The sequence below is a fragment of the Pongo abelii genome, chromosome 21, assembly GCF_028885655.2.
Source record: "Pongo abelii isolate AG06213 chromosome 21, NHGRI_mPonAbe1-v2.0_pri, whole genome shotgun sequence".
Taxonomy (NCBI): Eukaryota; Metazoa; Chordata; class Mammalia; order Primates; family Hominidae; genus Pongo; species Pongo abelii.
This window is the reverse complement of record NC_072006.2, coordinates 38,343,559-38,365,354: the sequence shown is the minus strand read 5'-3', so window position 1 is coordinate 38,365,354 and position 21,796 is coordinate 38,343,559. Positions and strand designations below refer to the sequence as shown.

At 42.3% G+C, this 21,796-nt stretch overlaps 1 protein-coding gene across 1 annotated transcript in view; it reads right to left on the bottom strand.

Annotated features, from left to right (window-relative positions):
- Positions 1-1,278, bottom strand: part of ASIP (agouti signaling protein) — a 66,640-nt gene extending 65,362 nt beyond the window's left edge. The window contains exon 1 of the mRNA XM_009233508.3: positions 1,080-1,278. The gene's annotated coding sequence lies outside the window, so the exon portion shown is untranslated. The remainder of the gene's footprint in view (positions 1-1,079) is intronic.
- Positions 1,279-21,796: the final 20,518 nt, after the last annotated feature.

Sequence of the window (21,796 nt, the reverse complement as noted above, 5' to 3'; positions counted from 1 at the left end):
CAAAAAAATTAAAAAATTAAAAAATTAAAAAAGGTAATTGTCTCAATTTTGGCTATACCTGTCCTTATGTACTTGAATTTGCAAGAGCTCCAAAGCAACAGAGTCTGGTATATTCTGTTTTTTCAAAGCCCCAACCTGACAGAGGCTGAAACCAAATCCTTCAACTTGCAATTTGTCACTTTTAGGTAATGTCGGTCAGCTTTCTTACATCTGTCTAACAGTATGTTGGAGTGACCAAATCAAAGGGCTGTAATGGGCCCACCATTCCTGGTAATCATCTTTGCATGGGGCCATTCTGCTGAGGGTTGTGCCTAAAGTGAAGCCATCAGTGTAAGTGCCCTGATCCTTAATGAGATCCCTGTGGCTTGAGGAGAGGAGACACAGATGCACTCCTTACCTTCATCGTGGATCAGATTCTTCCTCATTTTCACAGAGCCACTTGGCCAAAGGAACCATCTTATTCTCAGGGCTCAGCTCAGTTGGGAGACTCCCAACCAAACGCTTCCAGGGCCTGGTTCCATTTACACCCTGGGTTTGCTCTTTCGATTGCCCGTGTTGTCAGCTCAGTACAACATGGCCGCTCCTTCCATGAGGAGCAGCTCAGTAGGGTTCTGCATTCCTACAGCTCAGTAGGGCTCTGCGTTTTGGTACAGAGAAGGGTACAGACCTGCAGCCTTTTTTTTTTTTTTTTTTTTTTCTGGTACCGTGTCAGCTGCCTGTCTACAAGGCATGGGCAGTGGCCAGCAACTACAACAATAATTTAGGCACTTAAACACTTTTGAAAATTCTGCACCCAAGCAAGAAACTGTGATTCTGAAACTCCAATTAGCAGAATGTACCAGGCAAAAATCATCCAGGCACATTGGCTTTCAGAAAGTTTTACTATAGAAGAAGCAAATAAACAAAAACAAAACAAAAAAAAAGAAGATGATGAGGAAGGAGGGGGATGGAGAAAGAGGAAAAAGAGGAGAAGGAGAAGTCAAGCCCATAGATATATTACTATAGCATAGATATTATACTGTACCAAAGCACCGGCTCAGAAAGTGAAAGAAATTTCTTCTTCCCCCGCTGGAGCTCACCTCTCTCTATACAGGGCCCTGTTCCAGGAAATCGTCAGTGGCTGCTCTCTGTGGTCAATAATAGATAATTCCAGATCAAAAGAAGTGTTCTGAAGTCAAGACGTAGTTTTTAGATCAATGGTTTTACAAGTTGAATCTGGGGATCTCTGGTGGGTCTGCAAAATTTCCTCCAGTCGTTCAGTGGGCTGAGTCTAAATGCAAGCGTGTTGGGTGGTTCTTTCTTTTTTTTTTTTTCTTTGAAACATATTTTCCACTGCAGACTTGAAATAAAATTTAAATGCACCAAAGCAAATATTTTTGAAAGGAGCTATAAATAATCACAAGGGATTCAGCAAAAACACCTCAAAGGTGTTTTTGTTTGCTTGCTTGTTTATTTAATCTAGTAAATAGGTGAGACTCTTGTTCTGCTTAAGTAGTCTAACGACTAAAAATTTCGAGACTCACCAGATTAAAAGATGAAAAGATGAACCTTGCAAAGTGCATCTTTTTCAGGGGAGGAAAGTAAGATTTTTTTCTTCTCTGGGTTTCCCATTTCCCAGTGTCATTTATTCCTGGTTCTCTCTCTCAGCACTGCTTTCTAGTTCAGTGCCCACAGCTTGGAGTCAGGAGCAGCCACCATCAAAAATAATCCCTCTCTGCTGCCACTGGTATATTTATTTAGGATTTTCCTCCAGGGAACAGGAGTTCAGGTGTGGGGTAAAGGGGACATTAAATGTGGCTGCAGCTTAGGGAGATCTGTTTTTCTTTTTTCTTCATTCTAGTCCCATGGGAAGAGTTAACATCAGGAAAGTCTGGGCTGCTGGAGAAGAGTCTTGTGAGTTATCTAAGAACCTGGTTGTCAGCTACATGGCACAACAAATCTGTCCAGACATTTAGGTTCCTCAGATGCCATGAGATAAAAATTTGCACTTATGCCTGCGTCTACTTTTCCCTTTCTAACAGAGTAACATGCACATTTGGCTATTTGTTGGACTGATTTGCACGGCCATAGTTTCCTAGAAGGATTTTAAATCAGACCGGGCTGTCTACACTGCAGATAAACAGTTTGGAAGCTGTACATTAAAATGAACTTAGAGGTGTCTAGTTGGATTTTGGTGAAGTGTTTGCAACACCATTTACCTATCTGGATAATTCTGTCATGTACAAAGTACTCTCCAATAATTCAGATGTCATCCTGTATTACCCAGATGCTGTTAGCCCTTTCAATCCTTTGTGCAGGCTTACCTAGAAATAAAGGAAAAAATGTTATTCCCACCTTGCTTGATAAGATAACAACAATGTGTTTGCTTTTTTAATGTAACTGGAAAAAAAAAAAGATGGAAGAAAAAAAGGCCAATTCCAACATCTGGATGAAATTTATTACATACCTCTCTGGGACCCCCCGGTTCCTGAATGATTTGGCTTATTATCCCTCTTCCAAGTCTTCAGAGACTCAATGACTCACAATGTCAGGGAATGATACTTTGCTGCCGGATACTACAAAGTTGGTTTAAAGAGGTTGTAGAAATGCTGTAGCTGTAACCAAACTCCTCATAGTGGGAGGTGGGGCAGCACGTGCCATGTAAGCATGCTCACATATTTCTGTGTGGATACCCAGTTGGAAAGTTATTTGCTACTTCTGGAGAAGCTGGAAGTTGTCAACTATACAGATAGATAAAGAGAGGGGTTGGTTAATGGGTACAAAAATACAGTTAGATACAAGGAATAAGATCTAGTGTTGGGTAGCACAAAAGGGCAACTATAGTTAACAATAATTTACTACATATTTCAAAATAAAAGCATAGAATTGGAGTATTCCTAACACAATGATAAACGCTTGAGGTGATGGATATCCCAATTACCCTGAGTTGATCATTATATATTTTATGCATGTATCAAAATATCACATGCACCCTATAAAATGTACAACTATTATGTATCCATAAAATTTTTTTTAATGTTTTAAAGCATGGGGGATCCAAGTTTGCTGCTTACTTCCAACCTGATGCATTACCAATCTGAGGCAGGCCCCAGACTTTGGCAACAAGGTATGAGGTAAGTACCACTTTAGTGCAGGGAAGGTAACCTGCTTGAGGAATTGACTGATTTTCTGTAGGGTCTGCCATTTCTGTTCTTCACAAAAGAATAGACCATTCCTATCTTCCTCCACACTCCCAATCCCAAAGGGTAACCAGGGCTTTTTGTTCTGGAGATCAGGCTTTCTCTCATCTCAGGAAAAAAAAAAAAAAAAAAAAAAAAGGAAAGGAAAAATAGAAAGAAACAAAGAAAAGAAATTGAGCTGGGTGTGGTGGCTCATGTCTATAATCTCAAGAGGTTGAGGCAGGAGGAGCGCTTGAGCCTAGGAGTGAGCTATGATCACACCACTGCACTCCAGCCTCGGCAAGAGAGTGAGACGCTGTCTCTTAAAAAAGAAAGAGGCCGGGAGCGGTGGCTCATGCCTGTAATCCCAGCACTTTGGGAGGCCAAGGTGGGTGGATCACCTAAGGTTGGGGGCTTGAGACCAGCCAACATGGAGAAACTCTGTCTCTACTAAAAATACAAAATTTCCTGGGCTTGGTGGCTCATGCCTGTAATCCCAGCTACTTGGGAGGCTGAGGCAGAAGAATCGCTTGAATCTGGGAGGCAGAGGTTGTGGTGAGCTGAGATCGGGCCATTGCACTCATGGGCAACAAGAGCAAAACTCCATCTCCAAAAAAAAAAAAAAAAAAAAAAGAAAGAAGGAAAAGAAAGAAATCAGGCCAGGCACAGTGGCTCACGCCTGTAATCCCAACACTCTGGGAGGCCGAGGCAGGTGGATTACCTGAGGTCAGGGATTTGAGACCAGCCTGGCCAACATGGTGAAACCCCGTCTCTACTAAAAATAGAAAAAATTAGCTGGGCGTGGTGGTGGGCACCTGTAATCCCAGCTACTCAGGAGGCTGAAGCAGGAGAATCGCTTGAACCAGGGAGGCAGAGGTTGCAGTGAGCTGAGATCGTGCCATTGCTCTCCAGCCTGGACAGCAAGAGTGAAACTCTGTCAAAAAAAAAAAAAGAAAGAAAGAAAGAAAGAAAGAGAGAGAGAGAGAGGAAGGAAGGAAGGAAGGAAAGAAGGAGGGGGGGAAGGAAGGAAGGGAGGGAAGGAAAGAAAGAAATCAACAAGCTTTTGTTTTAAAAAATTAACCCAGTCTTAGAGGCAATAAAACTGTTTTGTCTGAGAGGAAGAAGGATTTGTAGGATTAGAAGAGGGCAGAGGAGAATTTCCTGAGCCTGGCTTTGAGGCATGGTGCTGAGGAGCACTGCGGCCTCCTTTTGTGGCCAGGTCCTGCCCCAGGCCTCCCACAGACCCCTGGGACCAGAGGGCCTTCAATGGGGATGACAGTGTGCTCAGGGAGGTGAGCAAAGGCACTGCTGATCCCGAGCCTCAGCAGAGGTCTCCATGCCATAGAGAGACCTGGAGAAAGGGTTGTAGAATTGTTTTGGGCAAAGAGCGCCAGGGGTGACAGGCACCCTCGACTAAGAGACATCTTCCACCCAATATGTGTAAGCTCCTGATAAAGGACCAAGATTGGATTTGCTACTCATTGTTGGATGGAAGCCAAGGGTATTTAATTTAGAAAATTAAAGAAATGTGACATTTCCACCACTGTATGTCAGGGAACAAAGTAATACCTGTTTAACACCAGCCTCCACACTTTCCTTTAAAGTCTTTTAGGTTTCCTGGCTCAAAGAAGCCTCCAGCTTGATTTGTTGAACTGTGCCTCTCAGGAGCTGAAGGCAGACAGTGTTCCAGGATATGTGCATACGGGGGTGCATGCTGCTCTGTGAAGGAGCTTTGCACTTGGGCCCCATTCCAGTCCCTCCATTACCAATTCAATAGGAGCCTGAGTCAATGTTGGACTCAGACAAAGACATCCCCTGAAAAAGAGAGGAAAGGAAGCTGGGCAGAAGTTGCATGCAGGACTGAGATTGTTCAGGATTGGGGCTCCCGAAGCCTTGCTGCGAAACACATCCTCAAGTCTGCACTGCCCCCGAGTGGCCACACCAGAGCTCAGCTCTGCACTTGGTACGGAGAGAAGACTGTATGGGATGTGTGTGTTTCTTCCAGCTGGAGCTCTTTGGAGACTCATCAGAAACCTTGATGAGATACAGAATTCCGAAGGAAGAGGAAGCCTTAGTGGGGAAGGGGGTAAGTTTTGTTTACTCTGAAGTATCTGTGGAATACACTGAAATACAGGTGTCTAGGAATCTGTCAAAATAAAAATCTAAAGGTCAGAAGAGAGATCTAAACTAGACACGCAGATAGGAGTGTTATTATCATATACGTAGTAATTAAAACCAGGGGAACAGATGAGATCACCCAGGGAAAACGGGAATAGAGACAAGGGCTGAGTTCCAAGGACTACACTCTAGAGTGGGCAGAAAGGTTTCGTGATATCATCTTATGTATTTTTCTGGGGCTTTGGAATTTCTCAACTCACTATCATACTCATTATCTTTCATACTCATTATCTTAATTCTCATCTGGGAGGTTCTATAAAATACCTGGTAAAACAAGGTGTGACTGGGATGATGCCAACACTGCAAGAAATCCGATCTATCGGACAGGCAGGAGGTGGGGCCTGGACACAGTGTCACAAAGGATAGTGATTCCCAATGGTAGGCTTGAAGCCCCAGGTTAGCATGACACGGAATGACCCCTAAGAGCACTTGAAGATCTTGCCTAGGCTCTTGGTGAAGAGCATAGCTGGTCCGTGGCGCTGGGTTAGAAAGGCTGTTGCGGGACAGTGGCCGACCTGACAAAAGCTCTGCAGTGGGGGCTTATCTCCAGAAGGAGATGCAGCCTGCCTGCCTCTGTGTGTCCTACAGGCAGCAGTCCACCAGACCGAGCTGAGGAATGGTCTTCCCAACTGGGAAGACAGGCATCCTTTCCAGAGACAGAAATATGGCAGCCAGAGTACTTGCTCCTTTCTGAGTGACTGGGGTTGGTGGGAGACATGAAGGCTGACCTGGCCCTACAAGGAGGTCTGTAAGGCAGAGGGGTACAATGCAAGGCAGAGATAAATGCAATGAGGTGACTCCTTTGGTAGAGTCCCCACTTCCTTCAATTGGTCTCACCTACTCTGAACGTACTTCCTCCCATAGTATTTCAGAGTTTCCCTGTGTTATAATATGTTATTGTGCACCTATTCACATGCTCCCTTGAGTTCCTCAGGCTGTTCATCCGTGTGGCTTCTCCAGGGTTTGCCTAATACTTAGGGGGAGCAGGGCCAGGTGTGGTGGCTCATGCCTGTAATCCCAGCACTTTGGGCAGCCGAGGTGGGTGGATCACCTGAGGTCGGGAATTTGAGACCAGCCTGACCAACATGGAGAAACCCCGTCTCTACTAAAAACACAAAATTAGCCGGGCGTGGTGGTGCATGCCTATAATCCCAGCTACTCGGGAGGCTGAGGCAGGAGTATCGCTTGAACCCGGGAGGCAGAGGTTGCGGTGAGCCGAGATCGTGCCACTGCACTCCAGCCTGGGCAACAAGAGCGAAACTCCGTCTCAAAAAAAAAAAAAAAACTTAGGGGGAGCAGTTAAGCTACCCACGTGGCCAGAGGTTCTAGGCACCAGACCGTGGCTCTGCCCCTTATTGCTTGAGGTTTTGTTTAACCTCCCTGAACCTCAGTTTTCTCATCTGAAAAATGCCTCACGGTCGTTGTGAGAATTAGAGAATACTCAAAAAGACTAAATGACAGCACTCGATAGTGTCATTATTGTGACAGTTTCATCTACTACAAATATATTATCTTGTCTTTTTAGAAATTTCCACCATTAAAATGATTCTTTAGGTTAAAGATGTCAGAGCCCTATCATAATGCTTATAGGGAGAAGTATGGTTCTTATTATATTATTGGTTATTATCATGATCCTGAATTGGTTTAGGTAAAGCAGAGGGCAGGAATGGGTCACAAATAGTAATTTTGTTTGGGCTCTGGGTTGGGGAAAGAAGTGTCTCCCGAACTTCAGTCATTTGAATAGCAATGTCAGGATTTCAACCATATCCCCAACCCAGCTATATTATTATTTACTCAATATTTTTCTTTAAATCAACTAATAACTTTTCCAAAGCTTAAATACATTCGTGCAAATTGGAAAATTTATAGCATGTTACTGTCATTTTTCATAAACAGAATATAATCCTAGAAAAAATTAATAAAACAATGTCAATAAATTCTAAATAACTACTGTTACCAGAAGAACCCTCCAGGCCTGAGGTCTATTTTCTTGATTAAAAAGGAATATGTTAAAAAGGAATAAGTTTTGGAATATGTTGATGACGTATCAACCCCCACTGAGACTTTCTTCTAGATGAATCCAGGCTTGAAAGCAAATTAAAAAGGAAATTACTTTTCCATGATATGATAATTTTATGCTTGTCAATCTACCACCTAAAATAATCTACCACCTAAAATCATCTTCTGTTTAACTTAAACCATCTCACATACCACCAGCAGTACACGTCCTAAGCTTTCGGAGACAAAAGGGCTGAAAGCAGACTAATGAGTTCCCCAAGTAAACTGAAAAAACTAAACTGGCCAACTTCACCTCCTTTACAATTTTGTGTAAATGCTCTACCACCTTGTGTATAATTTCGTCTTTGTATCCCCTTTGGGAACCAGGATAGAATGGCACACATAAATATTCTCAATAAATATCAGGATGCTGGGTATGGGTAAAATGGTAGCAGAATAAGTCGATCTGAATAGGACCCTGGAAGTGCGAGGGGAAGACGGGTTTTCTGAAATACACTCCCTCATCTCCCACAGCCAAACAATAACAGTCTCAGCCTGAAGTCTAAACAAGATGTGGAAATGCCATACACAGCAGAGGAGAATTGGTTCTAAGGACTGAACTATATGAATAATAGTTATTTCTCTCCTTTTGGACTTGGAGATCTGGCTTTTCATAAATAACTATATTTACTCTTGTAATGGTCCTGCCCCATTTTCAAGGGATAGAGCAACTCCAAAGTATCTTTCCCTCTTAAAGGTCATTTATAGTAAGTGATGTGCTTCAGGAGTGTCTTGCACTGAACTGAAAACAAACCATCAAGGAACACTCCTCACCTGCCATATCCAAAAGGCACTCTAGGTTTGTATCCATTCTATATATCTTCTTGATTTTGTACAGATAACATTAGCAATGGATACATAACATCTGTCACTGACGTTTATAAAATAAAATATCTGAGTCTCTCAAAAGGCAGTTTAGGAAATTCAGGATCCTCCTAAGAGAAAGACGAAAACACCATCAGTAGATTCTCAGCTCCAGGACAGGCCAGCTTAAAGTGATTAGGCCTGTGGACAGAGATTAAACTGACAAACCTTACACACTTGGCCCTAGCCTGGAGCAGGGGATTGATTTTTTCTCTGAGAAGAACTTTAGAGGCCAAAGGAAAAGACAAGTTGAAAAGAAATTCCTCTCTGAACAGTTACACAGCTAAGGCAAAGATTTCAGAATTCTGGCCCGTGAATCTTTCTCCCCAGCCTAGTTTGGTGCTATGACCAAATACGAAAAAGAACCAATTTAGGACTACCACCAGAATTATTTATTTATGACTCTCACACCCCTTTGTGGATCACTGATGGCAAGTTCTAAGTGACTGATTGATTGGTTCTCCTTTGTGCCTCATCGATCAATCAGGGCATTCCCAAAGACTACTAATTATTTCAGTTTTCAACCCAAGTTAAACATAATCAGGAAGTTAAATCTTACTGCTTTGGATCACAAGGTCAGGAGATCGAGACCATCCTGGGTAACATGGTGAAATCCCCTCTCTACTAAAAATGCAAAAATTAGCCGGGTGTGGTGGCACGCACCTGTAGTCCCAGCTACTCAGGAGGCTGAGGCAGGAGAATCGCTTGAACCCGGGAGGTGAAGGTTGCAGTGAGCCGAGATCGCACCACTGCACTCCAGCCTGGCGACAGAACGAGACTCCGTCTCAAAAAAAAACAAAAACAAAACCAAAAAAAAACCAACCTACTGCTGCCAAAGCTACCCCAAATTCCAAAGTCAAATATAAGTGAATTGTGGATTGTCTACTATCTAAAGAATTCTTACCAAGCTCTCAATAGAAAAATGAGAACTGGCCTCATTATTAAATCATGTCATCATCAGTGGCCCGTTTTCTTTCCAGCTTTGGTGATGACATCCTTGTATCAGCAGAGCAGAGTTAAATTGTCAGATTCCTGAAGCAATTTCCCTTTGGACTTACCTGTAGATATTACTGAGTAGGAAGGATCGGTGAACTCAGGGTCCAGGCTTTTGTTCAGTGACTTTGGTAGCCTGACCAAAGCTGTTCACTCCCTTCACATTGCTTTTTATGCAACCCTGGGCTATTAATGACTTCCAGCTGTGGGGCAATCCCTCTGACCACTCTGCCTAGCCTCCTAGATCTTCAGTGCTTTCATGTCTAAGAGGCCTCTATATTTTCCTGCTCCATGAACTTCTCTCCCTCAGGACTCCTACCACCCAGCGTGCTGGCAACTCAGCAAGGGTTTCCTTGGTGTGAGTTCTTTTGCTTATGGCAACTGAGCTATCGCATTTCTAATCAGGAGCAGCCTGAAATTACGGTGCAAAAATTAAATTGTGGAGACTAAAGGCATTTGGTGCAACTGAATTTCAGGCAGAGTCTGAAGTTCCCTGGAGTAGAGCTTGCTGTGTGGGGGCCTCCTGCCCATGGCTTTGGAGCACTTTGATAATCTGAAATGTCTTTTAGCCATGTTAAAGCCCTGGTAGAGCCAGAATCCAACAAATTTGCTGAACTAGAACTCCATCTGCTACCATTCTCCAAGCCTGAATCATGGCTTTGCCACTTACTAGCCGCAACCTCAGGCAAGTTATTTAACCTCTTTTGGCTTCACTTTCCTAAGATGTAAAATGCGGGCAATGAGACTTACTCTGCAGTGCTAATGTGAGCTTTAAACAAGCTATGATATGTATAGTACATGGTAGATGCTCAATGAATTTCACTTCCCTTAATTCTACCCTCTACATTTTAGAGGAAATCTGTTTACCTGCCTTACTCTTGCTTAGTAGACAGGATGAGGCTTGGGCTGAAGAATATATTACTCAGGGGCAAGTCTAGAAAGGATGTGGGGTGGATACTGTAGACAGTCACAGGAATTGGTGTTTCTCTTCCTCAAATCCTAGGTTGTAATGATAAGACCAAGTGATTCTTTGACTTTAAGAATGCTTGCAATGTTCATTTCTGGGACAAGTCTCTCAGTAGGCACGACCGGAACTCCTTGTTAACATAGCCCAGCCCAGAACCTTGAAGATGGCAATGATTTTAATCTTACAGTATGGGGTGGAATAAGCTAAGCCACATATATACATGGCTTTTATATATGGCTCTTAAGAGCATAAGTAGTTGTCACAAGAACATGACATTTCCAGATCTATATTATGAATAATAATTTACATGACTATCAACTTTTGAAGCAGGAATCCTCTCTTATTCATGTTCATTCTCTTAAGTACATATTGCTTTGCATGTTGAAGTTGTTCATTAAATCAAATTGAATTGATTCAGTATCAAAGGACATGAAACTGAAGGAAAAAATGGAACTTAAAATTGTTGATGAGCAAGATCCAGACTGACCAAAAGAACTGAGAAGAAACCAAAGCTGAGCACTATCTTTTCTATATACCAGGCTTTGTTCATATAACTTTTATCTATGGACTTTCATTATCTTTTAGAAAGTTATCATTGCATTGGAAGACTAGCTTAGGAATGTGTTGTTAGTAGGATAGCTGGCTAGAATAAGGGCTGGAATAGATAGTTTTACTCCTAAAGCCATCCCTAGTTACCAGAAAGTGAGACTCTTCCTTACTGATTCCCTCCATGGAGTGGGTTAAGACAACAGTGTGCCACCAGCCATTATTTTCTTTTTCTCTTCATTTTTTTAGTAGAGATGGAGTCTCACTTTGTTGCCCAGAGTGGCCTTTGAACTTCTGGCCTCAAGTAATCCTCTTCCTGCCTCTGTCCCCCAACCATGCCTGGCCCCACCCACCATTGTATATTGCCACAGGGCTGAGAGTTTGGCGGAAACCCATCTGCCTGCTCTGCCTGGGAAAAGCACTATCCCTTAGGAGAATTTAAGTTTTAAGTCAATTGTTACCTCTGCTGTGTTTTGTCCTTGGGGCTTTTAGGGTATTTGCTGCGGTAGTTCATTAGTTAAAATTCTCCTTTTCCTTTTCCCTTAAGGCTTGGTTTTGCTACTTTCAGGCTTATTGGTATGATAATGAGAGCTGAAATGTAAGTGTTCCAAACTAGGGGAGAGAGAAGTAGAGAAAGTGATTTACTCTTGGAATGGATTGAGGTGTTTATAAACTGTTTGTTGTTGTTGTTGTTGTTGTTGTTTGAGACAGAGTTTAGCTGTTGTCGCCTAGGCTGGAGTACAATAGCATGATCTCGGCTCACTGCAACCTCAGCCTCCTGGGTTCAAGCGATTCTCATGCCTCAGCACCCCAAATAGCTGGGATTCCAGGCGCCCGCCACCACACCTGGCTAACTTTTTTATTTTTAGTAGAAATGGGGTTTCGCCATATTGGCGAGGCTGCTCTCCAACTGCTGACCTCAGGTAATCTGCCTGCCTCGGCCTCCCAAAGTGCTGGGATTACAGGCGTGAGCCACCGCGCCCAGCCCGGGGTGTCTATTCACTACCAGTGGAGTTGTTTCCTCTATTAGATTTTAACTCCTGAGTTCAAGGGCTGTGTCTTATTCACCTGTGTATCCCCACTGCCTAGGGGGTCTATGGTGGCTGTTCAATAAATGCTTACTGATTGATGTATAAGTCAAATATAACCAACATTCCAAAGCGTTACAGGTGTGAAATTGGTGGTATAGGTAATAAGCACTAGAGAAGCTCAGAAGAAGAAATCATTGTGGGCCAGGATGGTCAGAGAAGGTTCTACAGAAGGGGTAGAAATATTTCATGAAAGAATTTGACTCTCTGGACAGAGATGGAATGGAATATGGACAGTGCACAGACTTCCAAATCACTTAAACTCTGAGAGCCTCAGTTTCTCATTGATGCAAAAAGTGTTTTTAAAATGGGGACAGTAAACCTACATCATAAGCAAAGAGTAAATGAGATAGTTATATAAAGTAATTAGCACAGAATGTGATACACACAAAAGAATTTTCTTTCCTCCGTACTTTTTCTTTTACTGACCTGTATAGCCATCCCATTGGATTTGAAAGCTTTCCTGAGTCTTCTGGAGCTCCTGGTGCCATTTCCTTCATAGCTCCAGGAGCTTTCCACATACCAGAGGAGATATTCCTGAAGCCAGGGAGGATTTGTTCACTCTCTATGGACAAAGAGATAGATAAGCACTCTAAATACTTTTTATTGTCTATCCTTGAGCACATATGACCATGTTGGGGATAGGGACTTTGGCTAGGCAAAACATTTCCAATTTTGTCTCCATTTCTACCTCACAGAACTTTATTATTAGAAGAGCTCTGGTAGGGCTCAGTGGCTCACACCTATAATTTGAGCACTTTGGGAGATCAAGGTGGGAGAATTACTTGAGGCCATGACTTTGAGACCAGCCTGGGCAACATAATGAGACCTGTCTCTACAATTAATAAATAAATTAGCCAGATGCGGTGGCACATGCTTGTGGTCCCAGCTATTCTGGATGCTGAGGTGGGGAGAATTGCTTGAGCCCAGTAGGTCAAAGCTGCAGTGAGCCGTGATCATGCCACTGCACTCCAGCCTGGGTGACAGAGACAGACTTTGTTTAAAAAAAAAAGTTCTAGGAGATAATACAGTATATAACTTTTATTTTACATATTTTAAAAAAACCAAAACAAATTTAGCCTAAAGCAATTAAGTGATTAGTTAGTGGCAGAACAGCGAAGTATAGTTGGGTGTCTTTTGATGTCTTTCCCAGAGCTCTTTTCAATTTATCAGGCTATTATATACTTCTATATGTTGGAAAGTCCCATTCACTTTTCACATTTCCATCAACATTGGCAACCCAGTTTTTTGGCAAAATTCAGAGACATCCTATATGGGACTTTTGGCTTGTTTACCAAAGGACTAGGAAGATCAAGTGATTGATACAAGTTGAGAATCACTAATCTGAAAATCTGAAATGTTCCAAAAGCTGATGCTTTTTAAGTGCTGACATGAAGGTCAAAGGAAAAGCTCATTGGAGAATTTTGGATTTTGGATTTGGGATGTTCAATCAGTTCACTGAGTTAACCATTTCTCTAAGGAGTCCTGGTTCTATGAATAATTTTTTTAGGCCGGGCACAGTGGCACATGACTGTAATCCCAGCACTTTGGGAGGCCAAGGTGGGCAGATCACTTGAGGTCAGTTTAAGACCAGCCTGGCCAACATGGTGAAACCCCATCTCTACAAAAATACAAAAATTAGCTGGGCATGGTGGTGTGTGCCTGTAATTCCAGCTACTCAGGAGGTTGAGGCATGAGAATCACTTGAACCTGGGAGGCAGAGGTTGCAGTGAGCCAAGATCATGCGACTGGACTCCAGCCTGGGTGACAGAGCAAGACTCTATCTCAAAAAAAAAAAAAAAAAAAGAACATATAGTAAAATGGAATTTTATGGTATACAGTTCATTTTAATACAGGTCTAGATTCACATCACCACCACCACCACAAACAGGATATAGAACCGTTCCACCCCCACAAAAAGTTCTCTTGTCTTTTTATTTATTTATTTATTTATTTGAAATGGAGTCTCACTTTGTCATCCAGGCTGGGGTGCAGTGGCACAATCTCAGCTCACTGCAACCTCCGCCTCCCAGGTTCAAGCAATTCCCCTGTCTCAGCCTCTTGAGTAGCTGGGACTACAGGCACCCGCCACCATGCCCGCTAATTTTTGTATTTTTAGTAGAGATGGGGTTTCATCATGTTGGCCAGGCTGGTCTTGAACTCCTGACCTTAGGTGATCCAGCTGCCTCAGCCTCCCAAAGTGCTGAGATTACAGGCATGAGCCACGGTACCTGGTCTTGTCTATCCTTTTGTAGGCATATTCCATGTCTTCACCCCCATCCCTAACTAACCCCTGGCAAACACTCATTTTGTCTCTATCACTATGGTTTTGTACTATAGTTTTATCTTTTTGAAGATGTCATAAAAGTGGAATAATACATTCTATGAACTATGAAATCATAAGGAATAGAGATATCTTTTTCTGGTAGTTTTTTAAGCTATACACAACACACACACACACGCGCACACACACACACACACACTCTTCAATCTTCTGAAATGACTGAAAGCAATGACACCCTGATATCAGGGTATGTGTATGTGTGTATATGTCTGTGTGTACTAAAACACAGGTATATACACATCTATATTTATCTTCTGTATCTATCAACTTACATGTATATTAAAAACATGACATCATACCGATACCTCCAGTTCCAATCCAACCCCACAGAATTCATTCTGGCCTGCCCCTTGTCTTTATTTATAACTTCTTTCTCCTACATGATAAACCTGGTTCTCCCTATTGAATATATTTAGTTATTTGTTCAATCTTAGTATATACATAAAAGTAATTTAAGAATGCTAACCTGTACCAGTGTAAGGAATAAATTTACTAATTACAGTACAGTATTTACATACAATTTTTCATCTTTAACCTTCTAGATTATAGTCAAAATACTGTTTTAGTTCTTTTCTTTTCCATCCACCTCAGTGTGATAATATTATTCATTTGTAATAAAGTTAAGTTCATTTGTTCCTTTTTTATTCCATGTTGAGTTCGCCTCACAACCTGATTGACTTTTTTTAAAATTCTTTTTTTTTTCTTTATAAGGTTTTTATTTTTATTTTTTTATTTATTTATTTTTTAAAAAAATATATATAGTGTATGTTTATTTTTTCTTTTATTATTATTATTATTATTATTATTATACTTTAGGTTTTATGGTACATGTGCGCAATGTGCAGGTAAGTTACATATGTATACATGTGCCATGCTGGTGCGCTGCACCCACCAACTCGTCATCTAGCATTAGGTATATCTCCCAATGCTATCCCTCCCCCCTCCCCCCTAAAATTCTTTATTTCTGTGTATGTCAAATCATACCAGAGTATTATTTGGTACACTTATTCTCTTATTATTATTATTATTTGATATGGAATCTCTCTCTGTTGCCCAGGCTGGAGTGCAGTGGCACAATCTCAGCTCACTGCAACCTCCACCTCCCAGGTTCCAACAATTCTCCTGCTTCAGCCCCCCAAGTAGCTGGGATTACAGGCACGTGCCACCACACCCAGCTAACTTTTTAGTAGAGAGGGGGTTTCACCATGTTGGCCAGGCTGGTCTCGAACTCCTAGCCTCCAGTGATCCACCTGCCTCAGCCTCTCAAAGTACTGGGATTACAGGTGTGAGCCACTGTGCCCAGCTTACTTATTCTCTTATTCTAAGAGTCAGACAACAAAGTATACTCTGGGAAGAATCGTTCCCCTCCTCCATCTCTGCTACCCTATTCCATCCCTCATTCTTTCCACCTACCCCCTGTAAGTAAACAATTTTATTAATGTCTGGTTTATCCTTCCTGTATGTCCTTTGCACAAATAAGCAGATACATGTATATTTATTATACCTTTTATTACATAAAATGATACATACTGTATTAGTTTGCTAGAGCTGCCATAGCAAAATACTACAAACTGGGTTGGTTAAACAACAGAAATGTTAAACAACAGAAATGTATTGTCTCACATTCTGGCAGCTGGAAGCTCAAAGTCAAGTTATTGACAGGTTTGGTTTCTTCTGAGACCTCTCTTTGGCTTGCAGATGTTTGCCTTCTCACTGTGGCCTCACATGGTCTTTCCTCTGTGCACGTGCTCTTGTTATCTGTGTGTTCAAATTTCCTCTTCTTTGGCTAGAATTACAGAGTAAGAAAAAGAAAAAGGTTAAAAACAAAACAACAACAAAACAAAAACAAATTTCCTTTTCTTATAAGGACACCAGTCAAATTGAATTAGGACCCATCCTGATGGCCTCGTTTTAATTTAATCACCTCTGTAAACCCTGCATCTCCAAGCAGAGTAGCATTCTGAGGTGGCGGGTGTTAGGACTTCAATATATACATTTTGGCAGGAGGGACAAAATTTAGGCTATGACACATGCTGTAGACACTCTTTTGCACTTTGCTTTTTTTCACTCATGGAAATCACTCTAGATCAGTTAACAGAGATCATCCTGATACTATTTCACAGCTGCATAGTACCCCATTGTGTGGCTATTCCTTGATTTATGCACCCACTGTCCTGTGCATAGGTATTTAGGTTGTTTCTCATATTTTACGTATACAAACAATGCTGCAATGAATAACTGTGTGCATATGTATTTTCATATTATTGGAGATTCTTAGATGTAGGATTGCTGGGTCACAAGGGAAGTGCATCAGAATAGGCAAATTCATAGACAGAAAATAGATTAGTGGTTGCATGGTGGTGGGGCAGAGTGAGATTCTGTCAAATAAATAAATAAATACAAATCCTTTAAAAAATTTTAAAAATCATCATTTTTTTGCCCCCACTCCATCCTCTTGCTGTGGCTGTTTTCCTTTCACTTACGGAGAACCAAAATATTATGTGATAAAAAAGACTAGCATAGCACAGTCATCAGATCTGGGCTTCAAACCTGCCTGTCTTTCTGGAAAGGTCTTGGGGCTCTGAGTCAAGTTCTTGGGGAGTCATAAAAACAGTACTTATCTCAGTGCTGTTATGATAGAAGAGGTAACATGCGTAAAGTGTTTAGCACATCACCTTGTTCACTTGTTTCTTCTTTCATTTGACGAACATGGATGGATGTGTAATTAGAATTGTTCTCAGCAATGTCAGTGGGATGGATGGGCGGTGGAGAAGTATGGCACATGATTTTTTGGGGGACTTATTGTTTTATGCACGTTAAGCTCTAGGTTAAATCATACTTATTGCTTCTTTCTCCAACAACTAAAAGGACATAGTTCTTTCTCTCATTTCTAAAACTGCTAACAAAGTTTCTGGCCAGGACAGGTGGTTGTGCACATAAGAGAAAATTGTTAGGCCGCCCTTTTTTGTGTTCCCTCAGAGTACGTATCAAACAGAAGACAACTGACTTCTTGATTGTCTTTCTTAGTAGAAAGTAAGCTCCTCAAGGGCGGGAACTACAACTGGCTTATCTTTGAATCTCAAATTCCCAGCAGAGTGTTTGCTACATATTTCACATTCAGGAAATATTTATTTATTTACTTTTATTTTGAGACGGAGTCTTTCTCTGTCACCCAGGCTGGAGTGCAGTGGCGTGATCTCGACTCACTGCAAGCTCCGCCTCCAGGGTTCACGCCATTCTCCTGCCTCAGCTTCCCAAGTAGCCGGGACTACAGGCGCCCGCCACCATGCCTGGCTAATTTTTTGTATTTTTCTTTTTTTAGTAGAGATGGGGTTTCACTGTGTTAGCCAGGATGGTCTGGATCTCCTGACCTCGTGATCTGCCTGTCTCGGCCTCCCAAAGTGCTGGGATTACAGGCGTGACCCACAGCGCCCAGCCAAGTGAAGGGGTGGGTTGCCCCTCCACACCTGTGGGTGTTTCTCGTTAGGTGGAACGAGACACTTGGAAAAGAAAAAGACACAGAGACAAAGTATAGAGAAAGAAATAAGGAGGCCCAGGGGACCAGCGTTCAGCATACGGAGGATCCCGCCAGCCTCTGAGTTCCCTTAGTATTTATTGATTATTCTTGGGTGTTTCTCGGAGAGAGGGATGTGTCAGGGTCATAGGATAATAGTGGAGAGAAGGTCAGCAGATAAACACGTGAACAAAGGTCTCCGCATCATAGACAAGGTAAAGAATAAAATGGTGTGCTTTAGATATGCATACACATAAACATCTCAATGCCTTACAGAGCAGTATTGTTGCCCGCATGTCCCACCTCCAGACCTAAGGCGGTTTTCCCCTATCTCAGTAGGTGGAACATACCATCGGGTTTTATACTGAGACATTCCATTGCCCAGGGACGGGCAGGAGACAGATGCCTTCCTCTTGTCTCAACTGCAAAGAGGCATGCCTTCCTCTTATACTAATCCTCCTCAGCACAGACCCTTTACGGGTGTCGGGCTGGGGGATGGTCAGGTCTTTCCCTTCCCACGAGGCCATATTTCAGACTATCACATGGGGAGAAACCTTGGACAATACCTGGCTTTCCTAGGCAGAGGTCCCTGCGGCCTTCCGCAGTGTTTGTGTCCCTGGGTACTTGAGATTAGGGAGTGGTGATGACTCTTAAAGAGCATGCTGCCTTCAAGCATCTGTTTAACAAAGCACATCTGCATCGCCCTTAATCCATTTAACCCTAAGTTGACACAGCACATGTTTCAGAGAGCACGGGGTTGGGGGTAAGGTTATAGATTAACAGCATCTCAAGGCAGAAGAATTTTTCTTAGTACAGAACAAAATGGAGTCTCCTATGTCTACTTCTTTCTACACAGACACAGTAACAATCTGATCTCTCTTTCTTTTCCCCACAGCCAAGAAATATTTATTGAATACGTGAATAATAATATAATAATTGGAATAATCTCCTGTATTTGTTCTGCTTACCACCTCCCCCAGTCTATATACATGAATCTGATCACTCAACAATTCAACCATTATTGACAGCCTACTAGATGCAAAGCTATATATGCAATGGACTGGAGAATACAGGGATGAAGAAGGCGTGCTCCCACCCTCAGGAAAGTGACATCAATTATTTAAGTTCAAGGATCATATTCTTCCTCTCATCAAAATTTTCAGTGGTTCCCTGTTGCTCAGAGAATAAAATCCAAACTCTTTAGTATGAAATTCAAGGCCTTTTTTCAGACTGGCCTTAGCTCTTCTTCCTATATTATATATTACTCCTTGCTACACATATGGTAGTGGCTTTTATTTCTGTCTACTCAGTATCCTTCCTAACAGATCCTCCCTCTCAGGCTGTGGTGACTGAGAGGTGGGATCCCTCTTTCTTGAGATCTGATTCTCTGAATGAAAACATTCTTCCTTTTGCTTAAAAGAGCTCAAACATGAGCTGGGTGTGGTGGCATGTGCCTTTAGTCTCAGCTACTTGGGGGGCTGAGGCAAGAGGTTCACTTGAACCTGGGAGGTGGAGGCTGCAGTGAGGTGACATTGTGCCACTGCATTCCATCCTGGGTGACAAAGTTAGACCCTATCTTAAAAAACAAAACAACAAACAAACAAACAAAAACTCAAACAGTCACTTATTGACACACAAATCCTCCTGTTTAACCGACTGGTTTCCTTATTGCTTCCTGCATATAGCTGCTATTTCAGCTAGCACATTTATTCAGTTCCTCCTTTGGGAGGTGCTCTTCTCTCTCTCTCGTTTTTTTTTTTTTTTTTTTTTTTTTTTTTTTTTTTTTTTTTTTGGAGACGGGGTCTCACTCTGTCACCCAGGCTGGAGTGCAGTGGCACAATCATGGCTCACTGCAGCCTATCCACCGGGCTCAAGTGATCCTCCCACCTTAGCCTCGTGGGTAGCTGGGACCACAGGCATGCACCACCATGCCTAGCTAATTTTTTTTTCTTTTGTTTCTAAAGACAGGGTCTCCCTATGTTGCCCAGGCTGGTCTTGAGTTCCTGGTCTCAAGTAATCCACTTGCCTTGGCCTCTCAAAGTGCTAGGATTACAGGCATGAGCCACGGCACCTGGCCTGGAAAGCCCTCTTTTAAGATCTCCACATATTTTTGCCCTATGAGTCCTTCCAGGCCAAGCTCAAATCCTACTTGCTTCCCAAAGCCTTTCCCTCCATCCTTTTCCCAGCATTACTATAGCTTCCTATGCTGAAATCCCTTTCTTTCATCAGCTGGAATATGCTGCCTATTTTGTTATTTTCCTTTTCATACATAGATCCTTTTTCTCTGTGTGATTCCGATTTTAGTATATGTGCTGCCAAAGCAAGCACCCTTTTTCTCACTGTAGAACAAGGGTTCTCAAAGTATGGTCCAGGGATCCTTGAGGGGTCCTTGAGGACCTTTCAGTGAGTACATGAGGTCAAAACTATTTTCTACATGATACTAAGACAGTAGTTGCCTTTTTCACTCTGTTCCTCTCACAAGTGGAATTTTCTAGATAATATATGGTATATGATATCACAACAAGTTTTTTTGGTTTTTTTGTTTGTTTTTTGTTTTTTTTTAGACAGAGTCTTGCTGTGTCACCCAGGCTGGAGTGCGATGGCGCCATCTCAGCTCACTGCAACCTCCACCTCCTGGGTTCCCAAAGTGTTGGGATTACAGGTGTGAGCCTCTGCGCCCGGCCTCATATCACAACAAATTAAATGCAGAAGCAGACATGATTATCCAGTTGTCTTACTAAGCCATACATTGAAGAGATTCACAGAAATCTAAAACAAGACCAATCTTTTCACTACTTTTTTGTTTTAGAAAATATAGTTTTTGGCTGGGCGCAGTGGCTCACGCCTGTAATCCCAGCACTTTGGGAGGCTGAGGTCAGGAGTTTGAGACAAACCTGGCCAACATGGTGAAAACCCGTCTCTACTAAAAATAAAAAAATTAGCTGGAAGTGGTGGCACAAGCCTATAATCCCAGCTACTGGGGAGGCTGAGGCAGGAGAATCGTTTGAACCTGGGAGGCGGAGGTTGCAGTGAGCCGAGATCGTGCCACTGCACTCCAGCCTGGGAGACAAGAACAAAACTCCACCTGAAAAAAAAAAAAAAAGGTCCTGAGACCAAAAAGTTTAAGAACTGCTACTGTAGATTATAAGAAGGTGGAAAATGGGTCTAATGCTTCTTTTTATCTCCTGTAGGGGTAAAAGGAAAGCTACCCCTCTGCCCTCTGAAGGTTCTGAAAATGAACTGAGAAAAGGCAGAGTCATAGGACAAAAGGCACAATTTATTTTAACCTGCATGAGAGGTAAATGATTGGGAAGTGATAACTTCACAACCCAATGGGGTACAGATGCTTATATACTCTTCTTCATAAGAGAACGGGAGATGGGGAAATGTGGATGATTTTGGGGGTAGAGTAAATGATTTTTAAGATAATTCAATGGGCTTGGAGAACATAAAATGTCTGTTGGGCCTGCAGAGCAGAAAATGGTTTATGCTGGTGACAAAAGTCTGTTCAGCTGTGTTGATAAAACTTCACTCTCTCTTCCTGTGATGGTAGTTAAATTAATGAAAATTCAGAAAAGGGACCAGAGGTAACTCTTTTCTTCTTTGGCAGGTCTGGAGTTCAGGTGGATAAGGGAATAACAAAGTAAAGCTACTTCCAGCATCTGCTGGTCTCCAAAGGCCTTTAATTTAAAATAATCAGCATACCAGGCTGCCATATTTTGGGGTGAAATTCTCTGGTCTCCTTCACTTCATTGCCATGTACGTTGTAAGATTTCAATAAATTCCATAACATAATAAAATTAAAAAGTGAAAAAGAGGCTGGGTGTGGTGGCTCATGCCTGTAATCCTAGCACTTTGGGAGGCTGAGATGAGCAGATCATTTGAGGTCAGGAGTTTGAGACCAGCCTGGCCAAAATGGTGAAACCCTGTCTCTACTAAAAATACAAAAATTAGCTGGGCGTGGTGGTGTGCACCTGTAATCTCAGCTACTCAGGAGACTGAGGCAGGAGAATCACTTGAACCTGGGAGGCAGAGGTTTCAGTGAGCTGAGATCATACCACTGTACTCCAGCCTGGGTGACAGAGC